Consider the following 17,468-nt stretch of genomic DNA (forward strand, 5'->3'; position numbering starts at 1 on the left):
CTTGAACCCCCCGGAGGATCGCCATCGGTTCCGGTGGTGGCTGGGCCCCAGCCTACTCCACTGCGGGCCCTTCCTCCAATCTGCCTCTCCGGAGGCGGTTACGGTTTCAAGCCAACAACAATTTTATTTACATGCCACCAAGTTTGTGGTTGCCCTGCAAGTTCTCGGGCTTGTCCGTAAGTAGTTCCTTACGCAACGGTTGCAGACAGTCCCTACGGGGACAACAGTGCTTCGTAGCCAACGGACTACCACAAACAAAACTGTAGGGTCCCAACGGAGACTTGCCGTAGGGTCCCAACAGGGACTGGCAGTGGTAAAGGTAAGGCCCAGGGGCCGCAGGTCTGGGCCCTCTCCCACAGACGCTGCGGGCTCCGCTACCGGTGGCAGGGGTAACGGGTCGGTCGGGCGTTGGCCGCGGGCATGGGCAGTGAGGGAGGTAGCGTGGTGGATGGCAGCAGGACGGGCCCCTCAGCCGTATCGACTGATCCCTCGGGGACATAGGGGCGTGGGTCGCTTAACCGCTCCTCTGAGACCACCTCCACTTCGGATGCCCAAACGGTTGCGGCCAGGCCCTTCATCTCTGACGTCCACTTCGCCAGCATGAAGTGGACTTGGGCCGGGAGCTCCTGGCACATCTTGCTTCTGGATCCAGGAACGTGTTTCAGCAGAGTCCTGGCGTCCCTGCATGCTGCAGCGCTAGTTACATTCGGCTGCAACCACCGCTCCTCCAGCAGCTCCGTCCCCCTTAGTCTTTTTCCGGCTCCTCCTCTATAGGGGCGGGGTTTAGGCCTTCGCGCCTCCACTGCTCGAGGAGACGCTTGAGCGGGGATTTTTCGCGCCCAAGATGGCGGCTTCTCCAAATTTTCGGCCGAACACCTCCGGCGGTCACAAGGCGCACCTCTACCAGACGGCAGAGCGGTAAGATCCTGTTCGTGACGCCAAGTTGTCGCGGGCGGAGGAGGGGACGTTGCGCTCACCCACTGCTCGGGTCCGGCTGCTGCTGCTCGGTGGTGGCTCGAGCGGTGGGCCGGATCCCTGGGACTCGAGCGGCGTTCCTCGCCCGTGAGTGAAAGGGGGTGGTTTGGGTTTAGGGATATTGTCCGTGACGCCACCCACGGTTGTGGTGAGATTGGTGACACCACCGCTGCTCTGGACGGGGATCCCGGGAGCAATGACAGGGAGCAGCTTGGATGTTGGTTCTCCCCTCCGTGGGTAGGGGGTTGGTTGTCCCGGGGCCTGGTGATGGGGTAGGGATGATGGTGGCAGGCGGATTACGGGGCCTGGTGAGGTGCAGGGTCGCGGGGGCAGCGCTGTGCCGCACAACACGGTGGTACTCACTCAGCCAGTAACGAATACACAGTCTCTGGTAAAACAAACGGCTGGATGGACGGGTCCCAAAGACGGCTGCGGTGTTTCTCCTCCCGGCAGGTTGATGGGGACTGCCTTTCCCTGCACCTGTGTAGTGTGTACGGTTCCAATAGGTTCCCACCGGTAACCCGCTCCCCAGCTTGGATGGGTGCTGAAGGAGCCCCTTTTGCCAGCAGGCTCTGGCCCTGGGAACTTTAGCCTTGGCGGTGACTGTGTTTCCCTTCACGGTTTGAGCTGTCGCCTTCTATCGGGACTTGACTGCTGAGAAACCCCGGAGGTTCCCTTCGCTAGCGGATTTGACAATTTCAACGGCGACTCCTAGCCTTGTCGGGGTCCGTAAGCCCTGCCGGATGGTGCTGGCTTCTCTTTGTTCACCGGTCCGGTACCGCCGGGCCACCGCCGGGCCACAGCCCGTCCACGCTCCTTACAGCTCACTCCAATCGGCCTCTCCTGCAGACAGTCACCACCGTCTGCCAGCCTTGCTATAACGTCCGGGCCACACACCCGGACCGCTTTCTGTCTGCTCCACTACCACTTTACGTCCTCTCACTTTCACTACTCAACTCCGAACCTTTCCTTTTCCCGCCTCCAGGACTGTGAACTCCTCGGTGGGCGGGACCAACCGCCTGGCCCACCCCCTGGTGTGGGCATCAGCCCCTGGAGGAAGGCAACAAGGATTTTGTGTTTGGCTTTGGTGTGCCTAACCGGGGTGGGGGGTGTGTTGATGTTGTTCTGTGACGACCTGGCTTGTCCAGGGCGCCACATTTACACCCACCATCAGGAGACCAGTGACAACTTCGTTTTGTTTGGTCTGATTTTTGTGCCGGAAAAGGAAGTATCAGAGGTGGAAGAAGAATCTGCATAACAATCCAATACTATGTGATCCCTGCTGATAGAAGGTCATAGAAGCTATACATCCAATGCAAGTATATTCAAAAAGGTTTTGTTTTAAAGAATTATGTTATATGGCGAAGGGTAGGAAAAAGTAGTGAAAAAAATGAATACTCCCTTACTATTTAATGAGTAAAGAGAATTAATGAGTTAAGTAGCAATAACTGCAGGTTTACTGCTTCTATCCAAATGAGAGTTAATAAATCTTAAAGCTTATTCAATCTACCAGGAATTAAAGCGACAGCTGTTCCTTTTCCCCTGACGGCTCGCTTGTTGTTCTCGGCTTGTTTTCTCCTAGGCGTTTTCATTGACTTCTAAAACCTCTTGTTTTGTATCATTTGTGCAGTCAACAGATACATTCATACACAGCAATTACTGATAATGCTTTGCTAATATGTGTCACAAAGTACTATGTCTATGCCGGTAAATTATTGTTAGATCATAGGCAGGTAAAAAAGATAAAATCACTCTATAATGGTTAACACATAAAATACAACTTAATCATAAAAATAAAAATGTTTTGTAAAAAAAACAAACCAAAAAAAAATCCTAAAAGAAAAAAAAAATACATTCATGCCAGCAGTTACTTTCTCTCTCCTCAAGGGTGGTGTTTAGCCAAACCCAACCCACACAGAGTGTGTCTGGGTGGATTGGTCCTTATGGGGTGTTCCCAAGGACATAAATGCTTAGACTTTGTCCATTAGAATGGATGGAAGGATGCTGGATCTGGAAATGCGGGTCTCAGCCTTCCTGGCGAACAACAAGTCACATCACGCCATGTTGATGCAGTGGGGTCACACCGAGCCATAGCTTAATTCAAGGGAAAGGTTCAATCTACTTTCCTTCCTCTGTATCTAAATATTGCTCCCACCCCTAGCACCCAGGATATTTTGCTCCCATCCCTAGCAACCAGGGCATATTGCTCCCACCCCTAACACCCAGAACATATTTCTCCCACCCCTAGCACCCAGGATATATTGCTCCCATCCTAGCACCCAGGACATATTGCTCCCACTCCTAGCAACCAGGGCATATTGCTCCCACTCCTAGCACCCAGGGCATATTGCTCCCACTCTTAGCAACCAGGGCATATTGCTCCCACTCCTAGCAACCAGGGCATATTGCTCCCACTCTTAGCAACCAGGGCATATTGCTCCCACTCTTAGCAACCAGGGCATATTGCTCCCACTCTTAGCACCCAGGACATATTGCTCCCACTCCTAGCAACCAGGGCATATTGCTCCCACTCCTAGCACCCAGGGCATATTGCTCCCACTCTTAGCAACCAGGGCATATTGCTCCCACTCTTAGCAACCAGGGCATATTGCTCCCACTCCTAGCAACCAGGGCATATTGCTCCCACTCTTAGCAACCAGGGCATATTGCTCCCACTCTTAGCAACCAGGGCATATTGCTCCCACTCTTAGCAACCAGGGCATATTGCTCCCACTCCTAGCACACAGGGCATATTGTTACCACCTCTAGTACTCAGGACATATTGCTCCCACCCCTAGCACCCAGGATATATTGCTCCCACCCCTAGCACTCAGGATATATTGCTCCCACCCCTAGCACCCAGGATATATTGCTCCCACCACTAGCACCCAGGGCATATTGCTCCCACCCCTAGCACCCAGGACATATTGCTCCCACCCTAGTACCCTGTGCATATTGATCCCACCCCAGTATCCAGGGCATATTGCTCCCACCCCTAGCACCCAGTGCATATTGCTCCCTCCCCTTGCACCCAGTGAATATTGCTCCCAACCCAGTACCCAGGGGATATTGCTCCCACCCCTAGCACCCAGGATATATTGCTCCCATCCTAGCACTCAGGACATATTGCTCCCACCCCTAGCACCCAGGACATATTGTTCCCACCCCTAGCAACCAGGGCATATTGCCCCCACCCATAGCACCCAGTGCATATTGCATCCCATGTAGTACATCCATATACTGGCAAATCCCATGCCATTAGAGGCTACTACACATGTGAACCAAACTTTGTAGTGTATGTCATCAAGTGCCTGTGTGGTCTGTTATATAAAACTTGGTACCTAAACGCCAACATTTCGTAACGGCAACACATTCAGTCTTACAAAACTGTTACAAACTATTGATCAGGTTGAAAGACCACAGATAAGAATTCCTCAGGGTGAGGGCACCGGCTATTCCCATTCCTGTGCTTGGTCTATTCTATTCTATACCCTTCCTCTAGTCTATGACTAGAGACAGGACGGGTCGAAACATCACTTTTTGTTTTTTCTAAACTAAGCATTACATTGTTGCTTTCTTTGTGTCATACACATGAATAAACTGATCCTCATCATTAACATTTGTGAGTGCGGTGGATTTACTATTTACTAGCTGATAATGCAGCCTAAAGACACACCCCCGAGGATCCCGTAAACCACGACTCATTAGTAAATACCATAAAAATGATTACTATTTACATTGGTATTGGGATGGCATCCTACTCCTCCAGTACCTCCTATTGTGGACTGAGTGCAGACCAATACATTCTCTTATTACCAGATGAGACATGTTTCCTTGTGAAGATGATAAAATTTTGCACTACAGAAAAAACTTTCAAACCCGTCAAACCATATGACAGATTTTATTAAAAAAAAAAAGAAATCAGGACACTCAGAGGAGCAACAGGAAAAAAATAAAACCAAAAACTAACTAATTTTGACCCAGTTTCGTGTTCTTTTTTTATTCCCATAGCTCACCGAGGTATTCTGGTTTTAGGTTTTCTTAAACAATCCAGCATACAGTTTCAGAAATATAGAAGTTTTTTTTGTAGTGCAAATTTTTATCACCTTTACAAGAAGGGTGTGCTATATTAGATAATGCAGGCCAGTCTAAAGACACGCCCCTGAGGATCCTGTAAACCACACCTCCTTTGTAAAAACCATCAAAATTAGCACAAAATAGAAGGTCTCACATCTGGAACCATATGGAGGATTTAAAAAAATCCTCAAACCCATAATACTCAGTTAAAACTGGCTAAGTTTCACCTGGTTTTGTGTTTTCTTTATTTTATTTCCATTGCTCTTGAGTTTTCTGGGTTTTTTTCTTATAAAATCCACCATACAGTTCCAAGATATTTGAACTTTTTTTGTGGAGTGCAAATGTTATCATCTTTACAAGAGGGTGTGTCTCATTTGATAATAACGCAGAGCAGTCTAAAGACACGCCCCAGAGGATCCTGTAAACCACACCTCCTTGGTAATGACCTTAAAATGTTAGTACAAAATAGAAGGGCTCACATCTCTGGAGCCATATGGAGGATTTTCTTAAAAATCAAACCTACAATACTCAGGGAAAACTGGCTAATTTTGACCCAGTTTCATGTTCTCTTTATTTTATTCCCACTGCTCCCCTGAGTACTCTGATTTTAGTTTTTCTTATGTAATCTACCATACTGTTCAGGAGATTTAAACTTTTTTTGTGTAGTGCAAATTTTTATCATCTATACAATTGGGAGTGTCTCATTAGTTAATAATGCAGAGCATTCTAAAGACACGCCCCTGAGGATCTGTAAACCACACCTTCTTGGTAAAAATGAGCACAAAATAGAAGGCTGCACATCTCTGGAACCATATGGAGGATTAGAAAAACACAAAAACTCAAACCCATAATGCTCAGGGAAAACTGGCTTATTTTGACCCGATTTCATGTTCTTTCTATTGTATTCTCATTATTCCCCTGAGTATCCTGGTTTTTACTTTTTCTTATATAATTGACCATACAGTTTCAGAGATTTGGAAGGCTTTTTTTTTATCTAGTGCAAATTTTTATCACCTTTACAAGTGGGGTGTGTCTTATTATATAATAATGCAGACCTGTCTAAAGACACGCCCCTGAGGATCATGTAAACCACACCTTTGTAAAAAAAAAACCTTCAAAATTAGGACAAAATAGAAGGTCTCACATCTGGAACCATATGGAGGATTTTAAAAAACAACAAACCCTCAAACCCATAATACTCAGTTAAAACTGGCTAATTATGACCTGGTTTTGTATTTTCTTTATTTTATTTCCATTGCTCCCGAGTTTTCTGCTTTTTTTCTTATAAAATCCACTATACAGTTCCAAGAAATTTGAATGTTTTTTGTGTAGTGCAAATTTTTATCATCTTTACAAGAAGGTGTGTCTCATTTAGTAATAATGCAGAGCAGCCTAAAGACACGCCCCTGAGGATCCTGTAAACCACATCCCCTTGGTAAAAACCTTAAAAGTTAGTACAAAAAAGAAGAGCTCACATCTCTGGAACCATATGGAGGATTTAAAAAAAGAAACTCAAACCCATCATACTCAAGAGAAAACTGGCTAATTTTGATTTGATTTTGTGCTCTTGTTATTTTTTTTCCCATTGCTCCCCTGAGTATTCTGTTTTTTTCTTATAAAATCCACCATACGGTTCCAAGAGATTTGAAAGTTTTTTGTGTAATGCAAAATTTTAGCATCTTCACAAGTGGGCGTGTCTCCTTAGGTAATAATGCAGAGCTAAAGACACGCCCCAGAGGATCCTGTAAACTACGCCTCCTTGATAAAAACCTTAAAAATTAGCACAAAATAGAAGGGCTCACATCTTTGGAACCATATGGTGGATTTAAAAAGAAAAAAGAAAAACCTCAAACCCATAATACTCAGGGGAACAGTGGAAATAAAATAAAGAATTAAACCTGGTACTTTTGACCTAGTGACAGGTCCTCTTTAAGTGAAAGTTAAAATAGAAGGGTATTAATCATAGTGTTCCCCTTTAACAATATACAGTCACTTCATTTATGCCTATTATTCACTTTTTGCCTTATATGACCCCACAGTATTACCTTGTCTGTAAAGTCATATCCAATTCCATGTGGAAAACGCAACTAAACTCATATTCTAAAATTAAATAACACATTACTGGAATTTTTTGGCTTTCTCTACTTATTAGCAGAGGGTAGGGTCCCACGTAAAGGTCTCCGGCCGTGTTCTCATGCAAAAAACAGTATTTAGCGTTAAAAATAATTTTTGCAATTGGGTTTCATTAAAAAAATGTTCATAGTTTGCCTTTAATAGCTTCTATGTTGAACTGCATTACTGGGCGCAGACTGAGCTAACAGAGAATCAGTCAGTGAGCATATTCTTACATTTATACATTGTACTGCATTACTGGGTCCATAATGGGCTAACAGAGAATCAGTCAGTGAGCTTATTCTTACATTCATACATTGTACTGCATTACTGGGTGCAGAATGAGCTAACAGAGAATCCGTCAGTGAGCTTATTCTTACATTCATACATTGTACTTCATTACTGGGTGCAGAATGAGCTAACAGAGAATCAGTCAGTGAGCTTATTCATACATTCATACATTGAACTGCATTACTAGGTCCATAATGAGCTAACAGAGAATCAGTCAGTGAGCGTATTCTTACAGTCATACATTGTACCGCATTACTGGGTCCATAATGAGCTAACAGAGAATCAGTCAGTGAGCTTATTCTTATATTCATACATTGTACTGCATTGCTACCGTAGGTGCAGAATGAGCTAACAGAGAATCCATCAGTGAGCTTATTGTTACATTCACATAGGAGAGTTTATAGCTCTTTTATCTGTCTTTTTCTGGGGTCTCTTAGCTGACTATGGACCATAGACCACATCAAAGTTGAAAGTGCAGACCAAAAAAAGCCCATAAAAGCCAAATAGTGCAAAATTTTCAATACAACTTAATTGTAGAAATATTTAGCCCCAAAACCACTTAAAAAAAGTCTACTAGGCTTAGACTAATGCCTCCTAAATTTGTTATAAAGAAAGCATCTGCAGGCAACATTGATTGTCGACATAAAGGCCGTGCTCAGACGAGCATATTTTATGGTGTGAATACAGTCATACTGAGTTCAGGTGACAGATCCTGAACTTACAGCCTTGTAGACACAGATTAGGCGGTGGTCAATCCAGGCATTGTGGTCTGTATATGGGCCGTCTGAGCCCGGTTTAAGGTTTTGTTTCTAAACTATTGACCCTATTGAGGTTGCAGGTCACAAAAAAAATATCAGCATTAGGAATGGGACCTGTCAAGCGGAAATCCAGTTGCAGATTTTGCATTTTGACCTCCAAGTTACGGTAGGAGCATCCTTGCCAACAGGTGCAACTCTAGAGGCAAGCAAATTTAGGAAACGATCATCCTTACCTAGTTTATGCCCCAGGCCTGGTCCGTTTGCTATCGGCTCTTATAGCTAATGTAAGAGCTGAGCTGATGTGCAGGTGTTGTCACCTCTCGCACCTCCCGAGGATTCTTCTTTTACAGAAAAGAATGTGAATGTGACACTCCCAACCTACCTGTTATGGATACCAACATCCTGGATTCATTGTCCCAAGAGCACAGAGCAGAGAGGCAGACGGTGCCTGCTCAGCGGAGTGTTACAGCTGCCGTCTGCTGCTCTAGCCTATGTCTTACCTAATACCTGAAGGTTTCTTATTTATTGTTAATATTAACCATAAAGGGAATTGGTCTGCGCCTAAAACCTGATTCTATCCCCTTAGGCTCGTGCAGACAGTCAGAGTGTGATCCGACCAAACATCAGATCATACTTAGCCCAATGTTATTATATAGTACTTGTCTGTCTGAGGAGAGTTAAAAAAAAATTCGGATTGCTCTCAGATACCATTCGAGTGCACAGTCCAATTCTCCCAATGAGAGAAAAATAGTCATCTGTACCTAGCCTGTACCTGTCACATAGTGCACGTAGCCACTATAAAACATAATAGTTTTAACTTTAGTTGAATACAAAAAAAATGGTTATCTGGACCTAGCCTGTACCTGTTGCGTAGTGCACATAACCCCTATAAAACAGAATAGTTTTCATATTAGTTGGATAGACAAATAAATGGTCATCTATACCCAGCTTGTATCTGTAAAATAGTGCATGTAGCCCCTATAAAATGGAATAGCTTTTGTGGCACCCTGGACAAGCCAGGGGCCACAGAGCACAACACCCACTCACCCCCACACTCCCAGCAGGCACACCGAAGTCAGACACAAAACCCTTGTTGCCTTCCTCCAGGGGCTGATGATCACACCAGGGGGTGGGCCAGGCGGTTGGTCCCGCCCACCGAGGAGTTCACAGTCCTGGAGGTGGGAAAAGACAGTTTCGTTGAGCTCAGGCAGAGCTAGAGTCTAGTTTTGACAGTGAAAGTGGAAGGAGGAAAGTGTGGTAGTGGAGCAACTGACTGACAGCGTCCGGGTGTGTGGCCCGGGCGGAACAGCAAGGTTGGCAGACGGTGGTGACCGTCTGCAGGAGTGGCCTATCCGAGTTACCGTAAGGACCGTGGACGGGCGGTGGCCCGGCGGTAACGGACCGGTACACAAAGAGAAGCCAGGACCATCTGGCAGGGGCTTTTCGGACCCCAGCAAGGCTAGGAGTCGCCGTGAATTTACCGAATCCATTAGTGAAGGGGAGCTAATGGGTGTCCAAGCAGTCAAGTCCCAACAGAAGGCAACAGTCCAACCAACAGAGGGAGACACCGCCACCGCCAAGGCAACCGTTTCTCAGGGCCAGCGCCTGCGGGCAAAGAGGGGCTCCTCCAGCCCATATCCAAGCTGGGGAGCGGGTTACCGGTGGGAACCCATCGGGACCATCAACCGTACTTAGGTGCAGGGAAAGGCAGTCACCATCAACCTGCCGGGAGAAACAACACCGCAGCCGTCTGTGGGACCCGTCCATCCAGCCGAGTGTTTTACCGAGAACTGTGTCTTCATCATTGGGCTGAGTGAGTACCACCATGCCGTGCAGCACAGCGCTGCCCCTGCGACCCTGCACCAGGCCCCGTAACCCGCCTGCCATCCATCCCTACCCCATCACCGGGCCCCGGGACAACCAACCCCCTACCCACGGAGGGGAGAACTAACAACAAAGCTGCTCCCTGTCACCGCTCCTGGGATCCCGTCCAGAGCAGCGGTGGTGTCACCATTATCACCACAGCCGTGGGTGGCGTCACGGACAATAAATCCCCACAATCAATCCAAACCCCCTTTTCTCTCACGGGCGAGGAGCGCCGCTCGAGTCCCCGGGATCCGGCCCACCACTCGAGCCACCACCGAGCAGCAGCACCAGCAGCCGGACCCGAGCAGTGTGAGAGCGCAGCGTCCCCTTCTCCGCCCGCGACAACTTGGCGTCACGAACAGGATCTTACCGCTCTGCCATTGAGTAGAGGTGCGCCTTGTTATTGCCGGAGGTGTCCGGCTGAAAATTTGCCGAAGCCGCCATCTTGGGCGCGAAAAGTTCCCGCTCGAGCGTCTCCTCGAGCAGTGGAGGGCGAAGGCCCAAACCCCGCCCCTGTGGAGGAGGAGCCGGAAAGAAACTAAGGGGGATGGAAACAAGATGTCTGCGCCCGACGGAGCCGCTGGAAGAGCGGCGGACGCAGCCGTGGAAGCACCCGCAGATGGGAACGGGCCTGCCCAAGTCCCGGCCACGCTGGCGGGGGGCGCCACGGCCCCAGCTCTCGCTCAGGTGATGCCGTTCTCCTTGCCCTATGTGCCCGGAGCTGCCTGGCTACCGCAGTACGATGGGAAACCTGATGCCTTGCAGGTTTTCCGGAAGAAGCTCAGTCCGCTACTGGAATTGTATCCCCTGACTGATAAGTCAGGGGAAGTTGTACCGTGAGCTGATTAACCCGAAGACTCATGAGAAAATCCGCCAGTTGGTGATTCCCCAGGCTAACGTGCCCACCGTCCTACGAGCATACCATGATGGTGCTGGACACTTCGGATGGAAGAAGCTGGAAATGCTGCTGAGAGAGCGGTTCTATTGGAGTGGAATGCGGGAATCTGTAGAGGCCTGGTGCCGAGAGTGTGGCCCTTGCACGCTGAGAAGGAAGGACGAGGCCAGCCAGAAGGCGCCCCTACACCCGATTGTTACACATCAACTGCTGGAGCTGGTCGCCCTGGACCATGTAAAGCTCACCCCCAGCCGAAGTGGGTACACCTACGCTCTAACCATCGTAGACCACTACTCCAGGTTCATGGTGGTTGTCCCAGTCAAAGACCTAACTGGCCGTACCGCCGCTAGAGCATTCCAGGCTTATTTTTGCCGACCGCATGGATACCCTGAGAAGGTGCTTACAGACCAAGGCCCAGCCTTTGAAGCGGAGGTGTTCCATGAATTCTGTCAGTTGTACGGCTGCAAGAAGATCCGGACCACGCCTTACCATGCCCAAACTAACGGCATGTGTGAAAAGATGAACCACCTGGTCCTGGGTCTCCTCAAGATGTTGCCGCTAGAAGAGCGGAACCTGTGGCCGGAGAAGCTACCTGACTTGGTTGATATGTACAACAATATCCCTTCCAGCTCCACGAAGTGCAACCCAGCATACGTGATGAGAGCTCGTCCCGTCCGGTTACCGGTGGATCTGGACATGGGATTGGAAGCCCCAGAAACACTCCCTTCGACAGCTGAATGGGACGCTCGGCGGAGGGTGCAGTACCGACAGATTCAGGAATATGTTGAGAAGAACTTGAGTCGGAGTCGGGAGCAACAGGAGCAGCGCTTCAACCAGAAGGCGTCTGCTGGCCCTTTCCAGCCTGGAGATGTGGTGCTGAAGCGAAAAAGGAGGACCCACAAGCTGGATGATCAGTGGGAGCAAACCCCATATGTCATACAGCCCACAGGATGGGAGGATGGGAAGGCTTACCAGATCAGTCGTGACCAAGGGGGCACCCTGGCCACGGTTTCCCGGGACCATCTAAAGAGGTGCCCACCAGTGTTGAGGGCAGCGGCTGAAGTTCCGGTTCCTAAACCAGCGGAAAAGGCAAAAGAGGTAATCCACACCGTGATGGGTGACTTCCCAGCGGACTGGCCCACACAGAATGGCGCAGTGATTCTTCCAGTGATACTGTTCCCACAACCCGTGGATGAAGAAGTGATGGAAGTGGTCGACCAGGAGCCAGTGCCCAGGGATGAACCTGTACCCAGCTCCCATATGCCTCCGCCTGCCCCACACGATAGCAGGGAAGAGGGACTGATTGTTCCCCTTTCCCCACTGCCTGTCCCCACTGACATGGGACCCCGGAGGTCCACTCGTCCCAACCTAGGTAGACCCCCCACTTAGGTACAGGGAAACTGTTCTTTAAAAGGGGGGGGGGAAGTGCGTGTGTGTTAAGAAAGTACTGTTTAAAGTTTTGAAAGTTTTGCAAAAATGATAAGGATAATCTACCGATGAAGTCACCTGATTGCCATCTGATTTACTGCTGATTGAAACTGGTTGTTGCCGGCACCGTTGTCCCCGTGGGGACCGTTCAAAAAGTTGCATAAAGAACTCTTTATGAACAGGCCCGAGAACTTGCAGGGCAACCACAAACTTAGTGGCATGTAAATAAAAATGTTTGTTGTGGCTTCCACCGTTACCGCCTCCGGAGAGGCAGATTGGAGGAAGGGCCCGCAGTGGAGCAGGCTGGGGCCCAGCCACCACCGGAACCGGTGGCAATCCTGTGGGGGTTTCAGGTGTTCCCCATGGACGTGGGTCCCCTGAAAAGGACGAAACCCGCTCGGGCAACTTGTGCTGGACTGGGGTCAAGGGGTGCTGCCTGTTTGCTTAGGGGCAGCATCAGGGCCAGGTTGCTTGGGTGGGAGAGAGCGGAAGCCGTAACCGTTTGCAACCGTAACATTTTAAGTAAGAGTACCTCCCGATGTGGGAAGAAGTTATTATAATTGTATGTGTGTTACCGTTTTTCTATCTTTTTTCAGTTGGTGAAAATAAAACCGGTGATGGACGGTCTGCATTTAACTAAGGGGGAATGTGGTGCCCTGGACAAGCCAGGGGCCACAGAGCACAATACCCACTCACCCCACACTCCCAGCAGGCACACCGAAGTCAGATACAAAACCCTTGTTGCCTTCCTCCAGGGGCTGATGATCACACCAGGGGGTGGGCCAGGCGGTTGGTCCCGCCCACCGAGGAGTTCACAGTCCTGGAGGTGGGAAAAGACAGTTTAGTTGAGCTCAGGCAGAGCTAGAGTCTAGTTTTGACAGTGAAAGTGGAAGGAGGAAAGTGTGGTAGTGGAGCAACTGACTGACAGCGTCCGGGTGTGTGGCCCGGGCGGAACAGCAAGGTTGGCAGATGGTAGTGACCGTCTGCAGGAGTGGCCTATCCGAGTTACCGTAAGGACCGTGGACGGGCGGTGGCCCGGCAGTACCGGACCGGTACACAAAGAGAAGCCAGCACCATCTGGCACAGGCTTTTCGGACCCCAGCAAGGCTAGGAGTCGCCGTGAATTTGCCGAATCCGTTAGTGAAGGGGACCTCCTGGGTTTCCAAGCAGTCAAGACCCGACAGAAGGCAACAGTCCAACCAACAGAGGGAGACACCGCCACCGCCAAGGCAACCGTTTCTCAGGGCCAGAGCCTGCGGGCAAAGAGGGGCTCCTCCATCCCATATCCAAGCTGGGGAGCGGGTTACCGGTGGGAACCCATCGGGACCATCAACCGTACTTAGGTGCAGGGAAAGGCAGTCACCATCAACCTGCCGGGAGAAACAACACCGCAGCCATCTGTGGGACCCGTCCATCCAGCCGAGTGTTTTACCGAGAACTGTGTCTTCATCATTGGGCTGAGTGAGTACCACCGTGCCGTTCGGCACAGCGCTGCCCCTGCGACCCTGCACCTCGCCAGGCCCCGTAACCTGCCTGCCATCCATCCCTACCCCATCACCGGGCCCCGGGACAACAAACCCCCTACCCACGGAGGGGAGAACTAACAACAAAGCTGCTACCTGTCACCGCTCCCGGGATCCCCGTCCAGAGCAGCGGTGGTGTCACCATTATCACCACAGCCGTGGGTGGAGTCACGGACAATAAATCCCCACAATCAAACCAAACCCCCTTTTCACTCACGGGCGAGGAGCGCCGCTCGAGTCCCCGGGATCCGGCCCACCGCTCGAGCCACCACCGAGCAGCAGCACCAGCGGCCGGACCCGAGCAGTGGGATAGCGCAGCGTCCCCTCCTCCGCCCGCGACACTTTCACTATAGTTGGATAGAAAATAAATGGTCGTCTGGAGCTAGCCTGTCACATAGTGCACGTAGCCCCTATAAAACACAATAGTTTTAACTTTAGCTGGATAAAAAAAAATGGTTTTCTCTCATATGTAAAGGAAGACTTTTTGGTGCACCGGCAAGGGCTGAGTGCTGCCTAAATTGAATCCCCTGACCTTCACGTCCACACTAACACTACTGGCATCAAGTAAACACACACAGCAACCTCAGACCTCTCGGTCTGCAGCGGCCCTCGTTACTGCATCAGTGTGCAGGGAACGGCAAATTATATATATATATATATATGATTGGTCACAGGGACTGTGTCACGTAACAACATCATGTCAGCCCAGGGAGAGTGAGTGCTGACACTGGAGAAGAATATAAGTGTTTTACCCACTAATTTTGATACCCAGCCATGATAAAGCCGACAGCTAGGTGCTGGTATGCTGGTATTCTCAAGCTGGGAAAGCCCATAGGTATTGCACCCCATATAAGACTCCCTCATTATTAATACGGTAAGTGGAAAAAAAAAAAGCTGCATGGGATCCCTCTTATTTGGATAAACATCCAAGATAAAAGCATAGCTGGGGGCTGCAGCCTGTAGCCGTGGGCTTTATCTGTGCTGATATCATAATATGATGGGCCCTACGCCAATTTGTTTTATTTTTGCACCACTATAGAGATGCAGTGTGTGCAATTCAAAGCAATCACGCACACTGTCAGACAGAGTGGGGGTGTGGTCTGACAGCAACCAAAGATGCCGGGACTGCCGGTGGTTGGTGCAAGCAGTAAATACGTATGAGGATAATGAGCGGCCCGTGAAGTAGCGTCACAGCTGTGCGGCAGACTCGGTAAGTATAACGTTTTATTCCCAATTTTCCGTTTCCTTTATTTTTATTTTTTAAATTATCCAGGTAACCAAATCCAGATAGTTACAGAGTTTCCTGAGAACTCTGTGTTTGGGGTCGGTGCACTGATACTAAATATCCAGTATGGATCCCTAATTTTACAGTCTAGGTTCGCCCATCACTACTTGTTACATGTGAATTTTTTCATACAAATGTGCAAATTCCTATTGTGCTCCCAATAAGCCCAGCAAATGATCCAATCGCCCGACTGCGAGTGTCAAACGCTCATTCGTCAATTGCCAGCTTGCCTAATTGCATCTTAAAAGGCGTTTACAATATAAACACGTTCAGCGTACACAAGGTACTAGAAAAGCTGGAATGTGTGTGCCGCCTCCTCAGCAGGCGAACTGCTCAGATCCGGGGTTGCGGTGACTCGAGGGTCCCTGGACCCGGGGCTCAATGGCCACTCGATTGGAAAAAAAGGGGTATTTACAGGGGATGAGTCAGTTACGCCACCTGTGGGTCGCTGTCATGGGGAGTACCCGGGGCAGATGGAGTGGGGCAGCCAGGTGTTAATCCCTCCACAGGTAGGGAAGACCTTGGTACACTGCAGGGTTGGTGCATGGTGCTGTGCAGGCTTGCTGGGCAATCATAACGCAGGGAGAGGGGCAGTGTACTCACTCAGGTTGTTGTGATGTTAGATACAGCCAATGAAGCAGACTCACACTGTAGTAAACCAAAGTCTCCGGGTACCATTGCAACTGCAGGGAGCCCGTCCGGGTGTACGTTCCCACCAAGGTATCACTTAATGGTCCGAAGCCTGCCTACATGCACAAATGTAGTTGTTCTTGTGACCCCTTGGCCTGAAGCTGTCCAGATCCCGCTCCCTATATGTAGTGGCGCTATGCTCTCGATGGCTGCCACTTGGGATCTCAGTGTGTCGCATAACCTAGAAAACCCTATTCCCCTCGTTGTACTGATGCCTTCGATCTCTGATCTCTTGGGGAAGTTCATAAAGAGACTCTTCCTTCCAGGTGAATTATCAGGACGTTGAACAGTTTCCTGATCTAGGGTCCTGTACCCCGCCGTGCTCTGTTCCGGTCCAGTTACTGGACTTTTCGATGTCGACCGTCCAAGACTAAGTCAGTACACCCCTTTCCAATACCTTGCGACGGGGTCTCCGACTCCTCTGGTCCCGGCCACTCAACCTAGGTCACTCCCAGGAGCTACAACTCACAGCTCCTCACTCTTTAGTAGCTACTACTCAACTCCAACTCTAAACTGAAACTCACTTCCTTCCCTCCCACCAGTCTGCCTGACCCCCTAGGTGGGTGGCGCTTTTCCAGCTAGACCAATCCACTGGTGTGTCTGTCAGCTCATGATGTGGGGTGTGGTTGGGAGTTGTGGTGCTGATGGGAGTGATACCAGTTTTCAGAAACCTGCAACCATGAGGGGGAGGGGTAGGTCCCGCATCATAGAAAGAGGATGCAGTACTTTGTGACACCCTGATATAGTCAGGGGCGTCACATGTGCACATGGCTCCCTGCATAAATGGAGGCTATGCTCCCACAATCAGTTTTTATTGGGCTTTTGACACCGCAGAATTTCTGCACCCTAGTAGATTGGTGCAGAGACTGTAGTCATGGGTGAGGGATTGAGTCCGGACTCTACGGCACGCTACATAAAAAATACCTGGCTCTGGCTGGGTGTGTGAACTGTGCTGTGTAGGCTGGGAACAAACATAAGCCACCGACTGGTCAGGACTGGATAACTACTCACACAAAGACCAACAGTTCACTTTAGGATGCCCTCACACAAGTGTATAGCTCGCATGAGTATCGGAATGCATCACTCGGTGCGGCCACACACTCTCTGGACAGGAGCATGTCAGCCGCATAGAAATACATGCAGCTGACCCGCTCCTGTCAGCAGAGAAGCCAGCCGAGCCGGGTGATGCGTTCAGATACTCATGCGAGTTATACGCTTGTGCGAGTCAAGCCTTAAACAGCTACTCTACAGTTTATTCTCCACCACAATGTCAGACCAGATAGCTGCAAATACCATCCAGCACATTACAGTTTTCCATAGCATTTTAAGACACATTTCAACTCCCCACTGGGTTGCTTTAGATTTTACTGGTTCTGTAAACCCAGCACAATCCAGTCCAGCGTTACAACACACACACACACCTTGTCATCTTCCATTTCTCCTTAGCAGTTGCTCAAAATCTTTTGAGGGGTGGTCAATAGGCAGACCTTGCTCTTAGTTCTCCCAGGGTGTGTATGATTCCTACCTCTACAATTCTCCTACATATATCTCCTGTATCTCCCCCCCCC

This window comes from Anomaloglossus baeobatrachus, chromosome 11 (genome assembly GCF_048569485.1).
Source record: "Anomaloglossus baeobatrachus isolate aAnoBae1 chromosome 11, aAnoBae1.hap1, whole genome shotgun sequence".
NCBI classification, from domain to species: domain Eukaryota; kingdom Metazoa; phylum Chordata; class Amphibia; order Anura; family Aromobatidae; genus Anomaloglossus; species Anomaloglossus baeobatrachus.